Consider the following 18,109-nt stretch of genomic DNA (forward strand, 5'->3'; position numbering starts at 1 on the left):
AAATGTATTTTAAGCCACAGGATTATCATTAAAAGTCAATAAAGGTCCAGCATGTGTCAGGATCATAGCAGATTCCTCGAGGACTTGGTAATAAAGATACTTGTTTAGCCAGTACTGGTAGAGCCTAGGCCCCAGTCTTCATTTCAGGTGATGACACAAAATTTTCTGCCTGGCCACCGGGTGAAGAGGTAGATGAAAAAGAGATAAAGGCTATTTTATCTCTGTCATGTCATGTATTTTAATACATGACAACAGCAAAGCTATGATTTACAAAATGTTAAACTAGGGAAATAACAATGAAAAAGAAGAGAAGGGGGGATAATTATGGTTTACTGGCATGGCTGACTATGTTGGAATATCTTTTCAACTTTCCAGATACATGATAAAAGAAGTCAATAAAACTTGTGATAAAAATCAGATCCTCCATGCAGTAGCTACATTGTTAGTACTATGTGATAGATCCATATTTAGTGATCCAGCTTGAATGATTAAATTTATCTTTTGATAATACTACTTTAAAAATAAATTTTAGACATTGTGTTTTATCCACTATAAAATTATGATAGACTGGAACAACAGATCCATGGCATTCTTACATTAGAAGCAGGGATTGGGATTCTTGCTTATGTTTTAACCTGTAAAATCATTATTTTTTCTGATTTCCAGCTCTTAGCAATAATGTGTGCTTGTGCTACTAATAAGTTAAAATCTAGCTGAGTTGATTTAATAGAACTGAATCCAGACATTTAATGATGTTCTTTTTTTTTAAAAAAAGAAAATGTATACCAGAAGAAAAGAGTTGCGTTAGATTTTTTCTCCTATCAAACACTAAAATAAAAGGCCTAATTATTCATTAAGACTAAGAAGAGTGAACAGACTTAAGATTTAAAAACTAAATATTCAAAGGAAAAAATAGATATTTCTGTCTGAAGACTAATTGGGTTAGTTAAAGAAGTATGTAAATGTCCTTGTTTTAGAGTGGGTGATAAATCCCTTAGCTATAATGTGCCTGCCAAAAATCTAAATAAACTTCATTACTACATAATAAAACAGCTCAGCTTTAAAATTGGTCAGTTTATTGATTTTAGTGGCAAGGGATTTGAATGTGTTTTCTTTGTTTGCTGTTAATTTCTTGCTTTCTGAAACCAATCTGTTACTGCTAATGGAGAATTATATATGCAGATATTATAATCAGACATAAAATGAAGTGTAGGCTTTTGGAGTGTTTATGATAAATTATGAAAACAGCTCTTTTGCAATCTTTTTCAAGTGCAGAAGATATCAGTGTGGGCTACTTTGAAACTTTTATGATTTTTTGTTATTTATTTTTCATCAAAATTAGTGAATTTCAAAAAAATAGTGAATTTTGATTCACTCAGTTAAATCTGAGTCTAAAACTCATTGGTTCAACCTGCTTGTATTTTTCACATTTGCATTTTGAAATTATCAAAATCAGGTCATACCCTATCTCACAAGATGCTTGGCTGTGTCCTCCTGAGTTTTACTCTTCATGAAATACAATATCCTCTCACCACTCAATTCTATTTTTTTTATTCTCAGTAATCTCAACGGTTTTTTTTTTTGAACTCTCTGTTCAGATGCTACCTATTTATGTACTAAATTCCCTATACTGTGTGCTTCTCATATAATTTTTCATATTCTGCCCTTTTTAAATTATTATTATGCAGAGAGATCTCTTGTCCAATTTTAGCTTTTATGCTCCAGGAGAAAGTGTTACAGAGTGTTGAAAGTAAGACCAATACCTAGTAACATTTTTTTTTTATTTGTGAGCATAAGGTTAAATATTCAATACACCAGTTTTCATTCTTTATCTTATAATAATTGACATGTAAATTAACAATCAGTATCTTTTTAAAATTATTAAAAACAGAATCACATTTTAAAACTCCACATAAAGGCACTTGTGGAGGTAATCCCTATCTAGCACTTAAGAAGCAACATGCTCTATACTTTATTCAGGCAAACATTCTGGGTATCACTCATATATCAATTCAAAACCCAAGGCAGGCCTCACTGTTTTTCATGTTGCCAAACAGAAGGCATTGATACACCCTGGCAATCAAGAAACTGATGCCGTAGTTTGGGTATGAGCCCTAGCAAATGACCCTTCATTAGATATAGCAAATTGGTGCATAGAGTGGTCACTGCAGTGCCCAGGTGAGATGGTGTATTGCCAAGGACACTGATTGCCCTTGGAATACACTGGCATGTTTAATGCAGTAACAACATTTCCTCTGTTTTCAACAGCACCAAGGTAACTGCCAAAATGAATCTGGGGCCATCCACCAAAGTTCCCAGCCTACAAAGGATTGGCAAATTGAGTACATTTTAACCCCTCCCTGCAAGTGAGTGTTCTTTTTTAGAATTTTATATTATTATTATTTATTATTATTATTATTATTATTATTATTAATTATTTGCCAGTGAGTGCTCTAAACATCCCTTATTTGTGTGGACATTACATCTATCCTAACCCAAACTTTCCCCAGTCACTGTGCAAACCAGGCTTCCATCATTAGGAGATTAGAGAAGCTGAGGAACAATCATCTTATTAACTAGACGGTGATTAGAAGTCACAATGCAAAAGTCATCATGCACAAGAGTGAGCAAAAGAAAATGAATGACATTGAGTGGAGGTTCCATCTTTCCTATAACCTGCAGCAGCAGCGTTGGTAGAAAGGACACAATTTTAAAGCAGTGTGTTAAATTACTAACAGGTAAAATCATACTGTCCAGGTGGACTACAGTATCCTTCCAGGCCTTACTACATTTAAATGACCACCCAATAGGGCCTGTTGCCCCTTTTTGCCAGACTGCGGACCCCTGTTGAGTCACTCAATACTGTAAAAGTATGAAAGTCACAGGAAATAGGCATTGCCCTGACCCTCACTGTTGATCTATGTGCTGTTTTGCTGAGAACAACAAGCTCCCTCCTGCCTGGAAAAAGGGTCGTCCACTAGAATTTGCAATGGGACATCCTGCCAGGATGGGTGAGTTACTTTGCACCCCTAAGTGGGGAGGAACTGCACAATTTCCACTGGGATTCCATTGTCTTGCTGCAGGCTGAAATGGTTGAAATGCATTATACCTTTAATGGAACACACACGACTAAAAGAGAGGAGAGGGTGAGGATCCTGACTGGCAGTGCTGCCGGTGTGGCCTCCCCTGGCAAACATGTATGGTATATGCAACTTGGTCAAACTCCTAAAGCTGTAACCACATTAATATCTAAAGATCAGAACATTAAGTGTGATTTTCATAGAAGGGGAGGACTTCTCCATACAAGTAAATGTCTGTATTTATGACTTCAGGCTTCTCCTCCTGTAGTGTCTGCTCATGAGATGGACACCAAATGAAAATATCTTTATAAGGGTACCTGGGTGGCTCAGTGGTTGAGCTTCTGCCTTCAGCTCAGGCTGTGATCCCAGGGTGCTGGGATCAAGTCCCACATCAGGTTCCCCTCAGGGAGCTTGCTTTTCCCTCTGCCTATATCTCTATTTCTCTCTGTATGTCTCTCATGAATAAATAAAAAAATATTAAAAAATTACACACATACAGTAGCCTCACTCATATGCTTGACAAAGGACTCAATCCAGTTGTTGAGCATATAGCCAGCTGCTCCTCTCTAGCTCATCTGGATCACTGAGGTGGGTGTCATTACTCCAGGGAAGGGACTAGAGGATCCTAAAACAATACATTACAAAGGAACAAGCTATGACTAGTTCTCTGACCTTACCAGTACTTTTTTAAAAATTTATTTATTTATTTATTTATTTATTTATTTATTTATTTATTTATTCATGAGAGACACAGAAAGAGAGAGTGAGAGAGAGAGAGAGAGAGGCAGAGACATAGGCAGAGGGAGAAGCAGACTCCATGCATGGAGCTCGATGTGGGACTTGATCTGGAATCCTGGGATCATGCCCTGAGCCAAAGGCAGACGCTTAACCACTGAGCCACCCAGGGATCCCTGTGCCATGAACTGTCAATAACACTGGTCATGGGTACTCTTTTTGTGTCGATCAAAGTACACAGGCAGCCCACCAAACTACTGACCAGAAAGGTCTGAGAAATACCATTATAAATATCATGGGTGGCTATTCTCAGATTTGGATGGGTTTATTTGCTTTACCCTTGATTATAGACGTTTCATACCCAGACACCCTTATATTTGGAACAGAAAAATCACTCTAAACAAAACCAATCCTAGTTGAAATATGGGATAGATACCTCTGGAACTGTGTAGTCATTCTGTCATATTAAAGTATAGCAGGTGGTTTGGCACTGACTAGTCATAGCACCCATGTATTTATAGAGTGGTCCAAATGGAACCCAATAGTTGTATGCCACGTATCTCTTGCGTTCTACTTGGGTGGTTGGGCCATTGTACTCTGGGTTTTCTCTGAACACACAGGAGAATCTGCCCCAAAGTACCAGAATTTCCTACAACTCTCCACTGGAGGCCAGCTGGACACGTTTCTTTTCTCCCCCGGTATAACATTTAGAATAATATATCAGATAAAAAGAACTTGTATCCCCAAATATGCAAACACTTCAAACTCAAACACAAGAAAATTGATTAATAAACTGGTGCATCCTTTCAATAGAATATTACTTAATGATTAAAAGAAATGAGTTATGATTAAAATAAATGGATGAATCTTAATTTCATACTGGTAATTTAAAGAAGCCAGTCTGAAAAGGCTACATACTATGTATAATTCCATTTATATGACTTTTTGAAAAGGCAAGTTTATAAAGATGATATATCGATCTGTAATTGCCATTTAGGGAGCTGGAAGGTGAAGCACAAGGGATGTTTTATAGTCGTTAAGGAATTCTGCGTGATTGCTGTACATGACTCTATAGTTTGTAAAACCCACAGAACTGTACAGCACAAGGAGTGAACTTTAAAGTACACAAATTTTTGTACAAATCCTTTAGGATATCAGGATATACTGGGATGAAATAAAAGCTGTCATAAAAGAACTTGACTACACTGCATATATACAAAATAGCCTAATTGAAATGGATGGGAGAAAATGGTCTGAATTAAGTATCTGGAAATATGTGGGTGGATATTGTATGACTAAAAGCCAAAAGCACATAAATATTGTGCTATTGCTGTTACAGTTCTTTCCCATGAATTTAGCAATTCTCAAAACATCTATATTGGAGTTGAACCATTAAGAAATAAATGACATTTGAAGGGCGATAGATTTTTCACTCCTGAGGTAGGAAGCTACTGACATGATGGAGGAGAGCTGGAATAATCCATGTGGTACTAGCTTACAGATGAAAGCATTAGTAGAAACTTGTATTTAACTTAATATATATAAATATATTTATACGTATCTATCTATATATATATATAGATTTATATGTGTATATGCATATATATATACACATACACACAGACACACACACACATATATACATATATATACACTATAAAATATTATGGGCATGTATACATACTTGAGTTAGTATACACATGTATGTTTCCTTGGTCTATTAGCTGAGAAGGTCTAGAAACAGGACACCTTCAAAGCAGCTAGTTTTTGAGGCCAGGTCTTGTTTTCTTTTCTTATTTTTTTTTTTAAGATTTTATTTATTCATGAGACACACAGAGAGGCAGAGACACAGGCAGAGGGAGAAGCAGGCTCCATGCAGGGAGCCGGATGTGGGACTCCATTCCGGGCCTCCAGAATCAGGCCCTGGGTTGAAGGCGATGCTAAACCGCTGAGCCACCGGGGCTGCCCCAGGTCTTGGGCTCTGAATAGTGACTTTCTCCTAAAAACTGAAGGAGAAAAATGAGTAACTATAGTGGAAGAAACATAACAAAAATAGTAAGTCAGGTCATCAAGGTCAATGTAAATTGTAATAATCATGCTGGAAGCATGATGTACCCTAATAATGTGAGATATGTGTTGAGCACAGCCCTTTACCTCTCTAGTCCTCTCCAAAACTAATACCCTAGTCTAATCACAAAACACATCAGACAAACCCCAACTGAGGGCATTCCACAAAATGCCTGGCAAGTGTTTCTCAAAAATGTCGTGAGCACACTGAGAAAGAATACAATGAAAAGAGACTTAATCTTCAAGGCAAAAATTGTATATTATGAAATCATAAACCTTAAAAAAGGATGAAATTGCTTAATGTATCTACCAATATACCTCTGGGAATATGAGAGAAGGTGCAAAAACAGGTTTATATTTTCATTTAGTGGAAAAGAATGCATCAATTTGTTCATAAATTGGATCATGATCTTTTATTATACAGACAGAAATACATTTTAAATATATTCTTGAGTATTATTAAGAATTTATGTTTGACATGGATTTTGGAGTCATTTTTTAAAGTTTTATTGAAACATATTTGGGGGTTTTAATTAAGATGATACCAGATATAATTTGGGGGCATGTATATTATAATTTTAAAATTTCCTTTCAGTAAAGCAGTACATCTCTTCATTGATACAGGTATTCTATTACTCCTTTTGGTCAAATTTTTAAAGTGTACTTCAAATAGAGTTATATGTTTCCTAGATATTAAAGTTATTATTGATACCAGGGATACATTTTCATATTACTGTTTTCTCTTTAGTTGTTTTAATTATATATTTCATACAGAGGATCAGATATGACATTATTGCACTTTTTACTCACTTAATAATTCTACAGCCAATTCTCCAGAAATGTCTCTAATTATATAATTTGATAGTATAAATCTTAAGAGCTCAATAAAGAGTTTAATCAAACATATTTATTTTCATTGCCCTCAAGTATGAACTAAGTTTAGAAACCTATCATGTAATAATACATAAATGCTTAAGAACGTGATTTTGTTTAGAATCCGTTTAAGAATTTGATTATTGGTGAACTATAAAGTTATGTGGGAACAATAGTGATATATTTGCTTAAAAGTCTTCACCTACTTTAATTCAGAATATTTTGTGGGGAATTATATTTGTGTGTTCTTTTCTAATATAAATTTCAGTCTGGTTTATCACATTTTGATTAAATTACATTTGTCGACATTGAAGAAGCAAAAAGATATTTGACACCTTTTACCCATAGTGTCTGACCACACAAGAACCAGTGAACATATCTTGAGAGAACAGAGTTGGGGCAGGAATGGGAAATCCCTAGACTGTAAATTTGCATTCTTTTTGAATTCTGCTTAAAATAAAATTTGTGGAGGTTTGTTTGAAATCTAAATAGTAGCTATTATGATGAAGCCAGCTCTAGCCTTTTATAGTTTTTTATTCTTTATGACTGCTCTGTTCCCTACAGCGTATCTGTGAAGTGCAGAAAAAGTTCACAGCAGATGATTATACTAAGGCACCAAAGCCACTGGAGTGTGAGATAATCTTCGGAGCTGAGAATTAGTGTCTTGGGCAACCAAGTGGGAAAGCAAAGGGGAGTTATTCTTTCAGTCAAGTTTAACATCTAAGATACACCTGAAGCTATAGCTCTTTATTATTGCTCAGATCCATACTTTTGATCATTTCGTTACATGTTAGTAAAGGTTATATTTTTCCCTCTCTCGCTTATCTTTGCTCAGTTAGTAAAATGTAAATTCCCGAGACAATATGTGGAACACATAATCAAAATAGTACAGTTTTCAACATTTGCACTTTCATGGAAAGATTAAGCAAATGGGGTGATTTGTATTAAACCTTTGTAGTACACAAAGTAGAGGCTTTGGATTTTTTTCACATTTCTGGATAAGAGGCCATTAAGGAAATAAGTGTTTTGCATACAGATACAAACCACAGAGTATAGACAACATTATAATAGAATAAGGAAGAAATCATTTACACAGAATTTGTGTTTTTACTTGAAAGTTATGTTGGTAGGAGTGCCTGGGTGGCTCAGTGGTTGAGTGTCTGCCTTTGGCTCAGGTCATGATCCTGGGATCCTGGGATCAAGTCGTCCCACATTGGGCTCCCACAGGGAGCCTGCTTCTCCCTCTGCCTGTCTCTGCCTCTCTCTCTGTCTCTCATGAATAAGTAAATAAAATCTTAAAAAAAATAAGAAGAAAGAAAGTTATATTGGTAGAAGGTAATTTACTTAATCAGGGTCAGAGTTCTAAGGTCAATTTATTCTTGGTATTGAAAGCACTTTTTCACTTTTATGTAAATGGTGTATTTTACTACCTCTATTTTAAAGTAGAAGGATCTTGGGATGCCTGGGTGGCTCAGTGGTTGAGTGTCTGCCTTGGGCTCAGGGCGTGATCTCAGGGTCCAGGAAGGAGTCCTGCATCAGGCTCCCTAAGGGGATCCTGCTTCTCCCTCTGCCTGTATCTCTTTATGCCTCTCTCTCTCTCTCTCTCTCTCTCCATCTCTCGTGAATAAATGAATACAATCTTAAAAAAATAAAGTTGAAGGATCTTGGTGCTATTTATGAACTCTTTGTCTAATTGCAAAAAAAGTGAATAATCAATTCACTTTTATATCTTAACTGGCCCACAATGAACACAGGCAAAGGGTCACATATTTCTCTTTTTGTAAACATACTAGTTATTATATCTATGTTTGTGAAGTCATTTTAACTATCACTATTATGTCCAAGCCAACACTAATAAGTATATCCATAAACTATAATTAAGAAATTTATCAAATTTGCTAAATTCCACATTTATGTTTGTGAAAATTGACCTGAACCAAATATGCTCTTCTTTGAAATAATTTATCTCTGTTTATAACTTTCACCAAACTTTTATAGCTAAGTGTTGTATAAATTGCAAGACAATAAGTGTTAGATTTTACTAACTCCTTATATGCATACATATACCTATAACCTTATGATCATCTTCTCCACTCAGCATTTATTTGGGGGGATATAATAAAGCAATCCTTCCAACAATATATTTCTAAGATGGAGGTTAAAAAAGTGAAGTGTTGAGGTCATTTAAAAATTGACGAATTAAATGTAAAGGGAAAGAAACTAAAGAAATCATGTGAAAGAATGAATAGCGCGAGGAGTCTGAAGGCATGACACTATGCAGCACATCTACTCATGGCCACACTAATCAAATCCACCACTATGGAGCATTCGGTTTATTACAATGAAGCAGAACATGTTGCCTTATCCTCCGTAATTCAAAATATACATTATTAGAAATCTGACATTGAAAGAGGCAATTTAACACTTTTCTCTATAAATTATAGAATAAGAAAATAAATTTCCCTTCAGAAATTCCCATTGTGCTCATCTTGCTGCAAAATCACAGTCCGGGCAAATTCATTAGAAATAAACTGACTTTATTTCCACTGTTTTCTGTTGTCTCTGCAAATATGCCTTCTAATGTTTCTGTGGCATTTTCACAACAGGCATTGTCATTATATGTAGTTTCAGGCATTAAAGCCTCAAACCAAGAATGATTAGAGATGTAAGGAAGTAGTAAACACCTGACATTCCAAACTGTCTTTAGATAATACAAACTGAGTCGGCTTTGTGTTTATAACTGACCCATTAATTATGTGCTGGAAATTCCAAGCAAATCCCTGCTGTTTCCAGAATTGAGAACTCAGTGCTGATTGGTCTTATAAGAATTTCCAAGAGATAATAAGAAATGATTTAAGGAGATATGAAAACAAATTCTTTATGCTATTTGAAGCTCGGTTTCAGAATTTATGAGTAATGTGTAATGGCAGAAAATTCTTTACCTCTAGCTATGCTATTTGATGAAATAACTTTTTCTGAAATAAACCTCAATTTTGATTCTTTCTTGTATAAAAACTACTGATATGGTATAAATATCTTTGTAAACTATATTACTGCACTTTTTAAACCAAATATTGCTTAATAAATTACATCCCCATTATGTTATTTAACCACCTGAAATGTTTTATGTTTTTCTCTTCACCTATTAAAAGCAAGAAAATTAAGTATTTCTGAAAATTCACAAAGTTTTCATATATTGGGTTCCTCCGTGGAAAATCACACTTGTAAATATAATCTGCTCAAACTCAAATGGGAGGCCTTGAAGGTAGGTCCTAATTCAGTATGCATGGTGCTCTTATAAAGAGAGGAGATTAAGACATATGAAGAGACACCAGCAGCATGCATGCAAGGGGAAACCATGTGAAGAGGTGGCCTGAGGTTGGCCCTCTACAAGTCAAGGAGAAAATCCTCAGAGAAAACCAGGCTCACAGGTAAGTCTGTAGCCATGGTCAAAACCTGAGGAGTTTCTTCCTCAACTTCAAAAATTTATTTTTATTTGTTTGAACATTTATATTTCTATCTAGTTGTAAGAAGTACTTAATATATATTCTGAAATTATTACGGTGATGAACAGAGATACTTGAAGTTGGTTTTTAAAGTGCATGTTGATGCATCACAGGTCCAAGATGTATGATGAATGGCCAACTGGAAATATTGGAAGGAGATGACTTTGTATGCCCCAAATCATTTTTATAAATAGGGAAAAATAAAAATGAATTTGCAAAGGCCAATTAAAACTATAACTAGTAATTTGGCATCTGTGGCAATTTGACCACAAATCAAGGACACAGCACACTTCCTAATGCAAAACTCTGGTTATTTCCAAGAGAGCATTAAGGGGAGTGCTTACAGGCTAAAAACTCCAATGATTATTTAGTATGTATACTTTTTCTAGAAATTCCCTTTGAGAGTCATATGAAATTATGACATTATCATACAATGAATTGCAGACTCCATATTGATTAATTTTTTTCTGAAAATGCTAAAGGGTTCTAACTACTATTTGAAAAAAAAATGAATGTGTTCATTCACTTAGAACAACTTTATTGAAGTCTTTATTTTTTTGGTGTAGGGGCAAAGCAGTGGGTAGAAAAGGTAAGACCGTTGCCCTTATTGCTTACAGATGAAGAATTTCTCTCTTCTAAAAGGCGACTCATATTCTGATTTTGTTTTGTTTTAAAGATTTTATTTATTTATTCATGAGAGACACACAGAGAGAGAAAGAATTGCAGAGACACAGGCAGAGGGAGAAGCAAGCTCCATTCAGGGAGCCTGATGTGGGACTCGATCCCAGATCTCCAGGATCACACCCCGGGCTGAAGGTGGTGCTAAACCACTGAGCCACCGGGGCTGCCCCATGACTTATATTTTAAAACAAAATGTTTGAGCTTTAAATTTCCATTTTTCTTTTTTTCTATCCTAAACTTCCCTCCACTCTGTCATAAAAATAATCTCAATAAAATGAGATCCAACTGTAACTTTTACTTTATTGCAATAATTTGCACCCATTTACATACTATCTGTTACATTTGTTTAAAAACACAGCTATCAAACAGAAAGAAATAACTGAAGGAAAGAAGAATTTACAACAATCCTGAATTATCATCCAAAGTTAATTTAATTATACATGGATCTAGTCTGAGATGATACTGAGCAAAAAAGCAAAGCCCTAAAGGTCTTGGATGGATGCAAAATTTTCCACAAGTCAATAATGGCCTTTATTTTTAAAGGTGAAGTCTGTGAAAGAGTTGGTTCAACTCAGATGAGGAATCATGTAGTACAACCTCCTTATAAGGACACAAGCTCTCAGTGTGGCAGGTGACAGTGTGGGAAGAGAACAGCAACTGCCAATTACAGCCAGCTGAAGAAGAAAAAATAAATAAAGCTAAATTGCCACTCAACCACAAAAAACAGAAATAAGACAAAAAACACGAGACATGCAGAGCTTTGTTGATTTTTCTGATAGAGGACATACCTAATGCTGAGAGCTATGATCACAGATGTACTATCGGAGCAGATTGCATAAGAGTTTTTAAAAGAAGTTCAGAGAAAATTATTATATTCAGTTTTTTTTTTTAGCATCTCTGGTCACAACTTTGCTCCTTTATTTTACCCCCATTCCAGCCTCCGAATCAATTCTTCAAGTAACTCTTAGGATGAGTGAATATAAGCAGATAATAACCCACGCCTATATAATATGAAAACATAAAGTAAGAGCAAAAGGCATAGAACATATACAGTGTAAAATGATATCAAAAATTTTAAATATAGAAACAAGAGCTCAAATAAAAGTTATAAAACTATAATAAATGATAAAATATGAGAAGAACCATGAGTCAAGATAGCACAGGCTGGTAATGGGGTGGGGGGACCACTAGGTATGTAAATAAAGGCAATATTTGAAGCACCACAAAGGAAAATATATTAGGATTCAAAAATAAAAATAAAAGAAGCAGAGGGGCACCTCAGCCAGTTAAGCTTTGGACTCTTTGATTTCAGCTCAAATCATAATAATCTCAAGGTCCTGAGGTTAAGTCCTGCTATGGGCTCTGCACTCAGGGGGGAGTCTACTTGAAATTGTTTCTCCTACTCCTTGGAAGTATAATAATTAATATTAGACAGTGGTAAGTTGAGACATACAGGTGTAAGTATAGGATATATTTATAAATATAAAACTATAAGATGATACTTAAAATTTCATTGTGTATTGTCATATTTAATATAATATATAATGCATATAATATAAAAATATAAAATGTATATGATAGGATATTAATATGGAACTCTTTCTTTGTTCTCCACATTATACAGCAAGATTTTCAGCCATCTATCTAGGCCTCCAGCATGCCAGCCCTTTCTCATCCTTCGGATTTGGAACTGCCAACCCCCATAATTGTGTGATCCAGTTCCTTATAGTGTGTGTGTGTGTGTGTATGTGTGTGTGTGTATGTGTACACATTATACATTATAACATATATGTATACATTATACATATATGTGTGTGTGCATATATAATATTATCTACTGGTTCTCTTTCTCTGGAGGATCCTGAATAGTACAACGACTACCAAAAAACGCTAATTTTCACACATAGTACAAAACAAGGAGATAAAATCAATATTTTTAAGCATGTTTTTCAAAAAAATAATGGAAAAATCAAATGGAGAAATAAGAAAGCAAAGACTTTAAAGAAAAGCAGAATTTAGTAAAACATAGAAATAACAAATAAAATTGTGTGTGTATTTTTAGAAGAAAATCAATAAAACAGGAACCATCAGATAAGTTAATCAAAAAACATTAATATGAAACTACTTTCTAAAAGTAAAAATGGAAATTGAAAAAAATTAATTGCATACACATGTGACATTTAAAACTTATAAGAGAATAATTGACTGTTATGTTCAAATTGATTTGGAAATCCGATTAAAATTATGTTTTTCTAAAAAAAAATATATAGTTTCAATTCTTCAAACCAGATCCCATAGAAGTAACATTTGGGGAAATCAAGAACATAACATGCCACATGATCTTGCTCAACCGTACCTTGCCCTCCACTCATGCAGGTACATACATACACAACTGCAATGTCCAAAATAGTTCACAAGTAAATTCTAATAAATCTTTAAGAATTTAAGACCACTTATATTTATATTTTTCATGTACATAGAGAGCCAGTTCAATTGCTAATCAAAACAATAATACAAAATAAAAGTCAATATTCGGTCTCATATATTGAGATTAAAAATATTTTGAGATAAAATATAATCAAATAAATTCCAGCTACATATAGTGACTAACAATAAATGGAACAAGTGAAATTTGTTCCAGGAATTCAATAGTAGCTTATTGTCAGAACGTCTTTATTATAATTCACCATGTTAGAAAGTCAATGAGGATAAAAAAAATAAGTTCACCTCCACAAGCACCAAAAAGTCATTTGATAAAATATAGCACACATTTCTGATAAAAACTCTTAATATAATAGGAAGGAAATATTATTTCTCAATGTAAATTGAGATATATATCATAAGGTAAAAGCCAGCATCACACATCGTGTCAAATCATAAGCATAAATCTTAAGAAAATAAGGTTGTTCTTTGCAAACATTAATATTTAACAGCATTCTAGAAGTACTATCTAGTCAATTAGTTAAAGTCAAAGAAAAAAGCAAAATTTTCATGTTTTAGATAATGTAATTGTATACCTAAAACACTTCAGAAAATGCACTTGAAACTTTAAAATAATAATTTTTATTGTGGTGGTTTTTTATGCAATGAGTAGATAAAATAGACAAAATAAATAAAATGATTAGATTCTACCTATAAAATTAGGAGTAAAGTCATTGAATGGCAGAAAATATACCCCTTTACTAAAGAAACCTCTAGGTCAAAAATAAGGAAGAAATTTAAAGATAACACATAGTACCACATAAGTATAACTTTAGGGTTCTTTTTCTTAAATACCAGCGTATTCAGGGATCTTGGTTTTCGAGGGAGATAAATATATTCTGTCAAACGTCTATGAAAAGGAAACTCATTGGACGAGTGCCAGGGTCTTACTGATTTTATTTAAGATTGGAATTTTTTGCTTAAGCAAAAAAGTCAGAAACTAAGATGGTCCTGTTGGAACAAAGAACAAAAGATACATGGGATATTAGTGTAAATCCTCAGGAAAGGGCATTGGCGCCAACATGAGATATCGCAATTGCCTCTGTTGGATGAGGTGGTTGCTGCCGCTGGATACCTTTACTGCAGCGATTGCAAAGAGCAATTTTCACTGTCTTTTTTGGTTGCATTGCAGCAATAATTTAAAATATAAGGCAGCAGTTTTTGTTTGGACCAGATGCAGGTGATCTATGGTCTGTGAAGCTGAGAAAGAAAGATCTGGGATGCTCATCTTCCGTAATGAACAGTAGAGCAATGTCTCTCACCAGGCTATACGCAATTGGTCACCTCCAAAATTTAGAAAGTAGAGATTGGATAATGAAGAGCCACCATACTGAAAATTCTGTTTGTTTCCTAGCACTGACACTCATCCTCCTTTCTATAGACTGCCAAAGTGTCTATAGACACTGCCAAAAAATTGTCTGCTTGTAAAAAGTGGTCTTCCCTTTTCAATTAAAGAAAACAAAGGTGTCCTCACTTCCCCAAAGGAATACAGCCCTAAATCTCCTCATGATTGCATATACCCCAGTACCCTTATCTCTGGGGTAAATCTATTGTACTTCTAATATTTTTATGTTCCTCCCAATATTCTACAAATGGTCCAAAGGCCAAGTTAACCACTACCACAACTTTCAATATCCAATTGTCAAGGAGAGAGAATAAAGAGAAATGAAAGCTAAAATCACAGTAAATAAAATCTTATTCTGCAGTTGGTAAATGAAAAATTTACATTTATGATTCTCTTCGTCTGCTACACATTCATTTATTCTGCAACTCTGCTAATAAATTGATACAAAGCTCTTTGTCCATTAGAGCGAGCCACACTTTTCATTTCTGAGAATGTGTGTTCATGATGGTAATGCCTCTTCGGAGGACCCTTATGTCACCTTAATATTTATCATTGGACATTAATAACAGGAGGCTCCCTACACAGCACTCAGATTTATCTACTTGATTATTAGTAACACTCATTTCTACCAGAATACTCATCTCATTTTTGCCTGTTCATCAGTTGGAATAAAGAACCTCAAGTGGCCTGGTGGCAGATTCATTTTCTTAGGCTGAAAAGATCCTAAATGTGAAGAGCCTAGAATTACACTGATAAAATCATTATTTTCCCTTACAATCCAGATATCCATTTTGAAAGGTGCCATTCTATTTGTAGTCCTTGATTAATAGGCAACAGCATTTTTCTCCATGGAGGAACAGCTCCATATAATTATTTCTGCTTCAAATTTCACTTTATATCCTGAAGGCCTGCTTCCCATCCTGCAAGGAGTTGGCCAGATGGCCATATATTTCATACCTAGATCCGTCACATGTTCTCTGGTCTCTGAAGAAATATGTCTTCTTGAAGCATACTTGTCTGACTGATCTTGCTAAAAGAGGACGCCATTCCCTAATCTCTTTCCCTAATGTATCCCAGAGGCCTAGAATATCTGGCACACAGGCACATGGTTGCAGGAACTGCCATTGACCATCACAAGCCAAAAAAGGAGAGGTTATTGGAAGTGTGCTGGGTGTCTTGACAGGAGATTGAATTGCTGGGCTTGGATAACAAGAAGGAACTAAGGTACTTTGGAGGACCAAGAAGTGGTGCAGGGACTTTGGAAAAAAAAATGTCAATAGCACTGCTGCAGGACAGCCCCTCTGCTTCAGGATATCAACCAACATGCTGGGCATTAACTGAAGTCCTTCCTTTATAGACATATTAGCAGTATTTTGTTGTTGCACCAAGTTTCAGAGTTTGAGGCTGAACCTAGGAGACTTGCCCTAATTACTTGGGATTGGCTATGGAAGTTCTGGTCCCATTGGTCACTGAAAAACACAATATATCAAGAAGTAGTCTGATATGGGGATCCCTTGGTGGCTCAGCAGTTTAGCGTCGCCTTCATCCCAGAGCGTGATCCTGGAGTCTCAGGATCGAGTCCCACGTTGGGCTCCCTGCATAAAGCCTGCTTCTCCCTCCTCCTGTGTCTCTGTCACTGTCTCTGTCTCTGTCTGTCTCTCTCTCTCTCTCTCTGTGTCTCTCATGAATAAACAAATTTAAAAAAAATTTTAAGAAGAAGTGGTCTGATATGCACATATATGTGATAGATCTTATGAGAGGCATAAAAGTAATATTGAAGAAATGAAAAAAAATATCTTACCTAAGGAGAAAATTAAATATAACAAATTTACCTATATCTTTTCTTTCTCTCCCTCTTTCTCTTACTAAATATACGTTAAATGGAAGATTATTCCAATCAGAAAAAAAAAAAAGATGTGATTGTAGGATTTTATTTTCTTATTTTACAGAATATATATATATGGGAAAGAAGAGGTAGTTATAAAGAATGAATATTCATATAGAAATTAAGCATTCAAGAGTAGACAAGAACTTCTGAAAAGATGAGGGATGAATTAGTCATAATGCAATACATTGAAATATATTGTGGATTGAGAGTAATTAAATGGTTTGGACATAGGAATTCATTAGCAGATCAATGTAATATTGTAGAACACATAAAAATAGATGCTATCATTATAGTGATTTAATGTAAGATAAAACATTCAGTGTATTTTATAATTACAAAAGACTAACCATTTTGTTAAGACATAGATCGTTGGGTTTCTAATAATTTAAATATTAAAAGAAAATAATAAGCTCATTATAAGAAAATGTGAGATTATTATTAAAAGAGTGAGGAAAACATTACGAGGGCAACCACAACCTCACAAAACAAAATATAAAACAATACATAGCAGTAAAAATATTCCTGTAACTCACTCAAAGTTAAAAAAATAAGTCATACATTTTTTTTAAAAGATTTTATTTATTTATTTAATCATGAGAGACACAGAGAGAGGCAGAGACACAGGCAGAGGGAGAAGCAGGCTCCCTGCAGGGAGCCCAATGTAGGACTTGATCCCAGGACCTCAGGATCACGACCTGAGCCGAAGGCAGACGCTCAACCACTGAGCCACCCAGGAGTCCCAAGTCAGACATTTTTAAAGATTATCTTATATTATTACAAACAAGGCTAATTGCTTTGATACATGCTCTCAAAACTAAGTGGAAAACACTAGGAGCCAAATATGAAAAAAAAAATAGCAAAGAGTATGAACTTTCGGAAATACAAATCACTTAGAAATATATGAAAATGTGCTTATGCACTTACTATAGAAAAATAAAATATTAATAAATGCGATATTCTCATTATATGATTATGGATTGGTGAAAGATTACAGGGAAATTTGCCATCTATGCAAATATTAAAATGCCCAAACTCTTGGTTTTTGAAACTTATTTTCCAACATTTTATTGTGTAAATATACTTATAGAAGTGTATAAAAATAAAGAAATAAGATTTTTTTCTGGAATGGCATTTAATGTGAAATGGAGGGTAGGAAATTATTCAACTATTATGTATCTCAATATTTGGAAGGCTGTAAATTTATTCTGAAGAAATGGTTCAATCTATAGGGATTTATTTTCCCATAGTAGACACAAAATATATATTTGTACTATTTGAATGTTCAACAAATATGTTATTTTCATAGTATTAAAGAAATTCCAGAACTAAAAAGAAGTATAGAATATGGTTCTAAAATAGGGCCCTACAACCTTTAATTCATTAGCGACTTGACAGAAACAAATGTACTTGAGTGGCACCTGGTGGCTCTGTGGTTGAGCCTCTACCTTTGGCT

This window comes from Vulpes lagopus, chromosome 6, assembly GCF_018345385.1.
Source record: "Vulpes lagopus strain Blue_001 chromosome 6, ASM1834538v1, whole genome shotgun sequence".
Lineage (NCBI taxonomy): Eukaryota > Metazoa > Chordata > Mammalia > Carnivora > Canidae > Vulpes > Vulpes lagopus.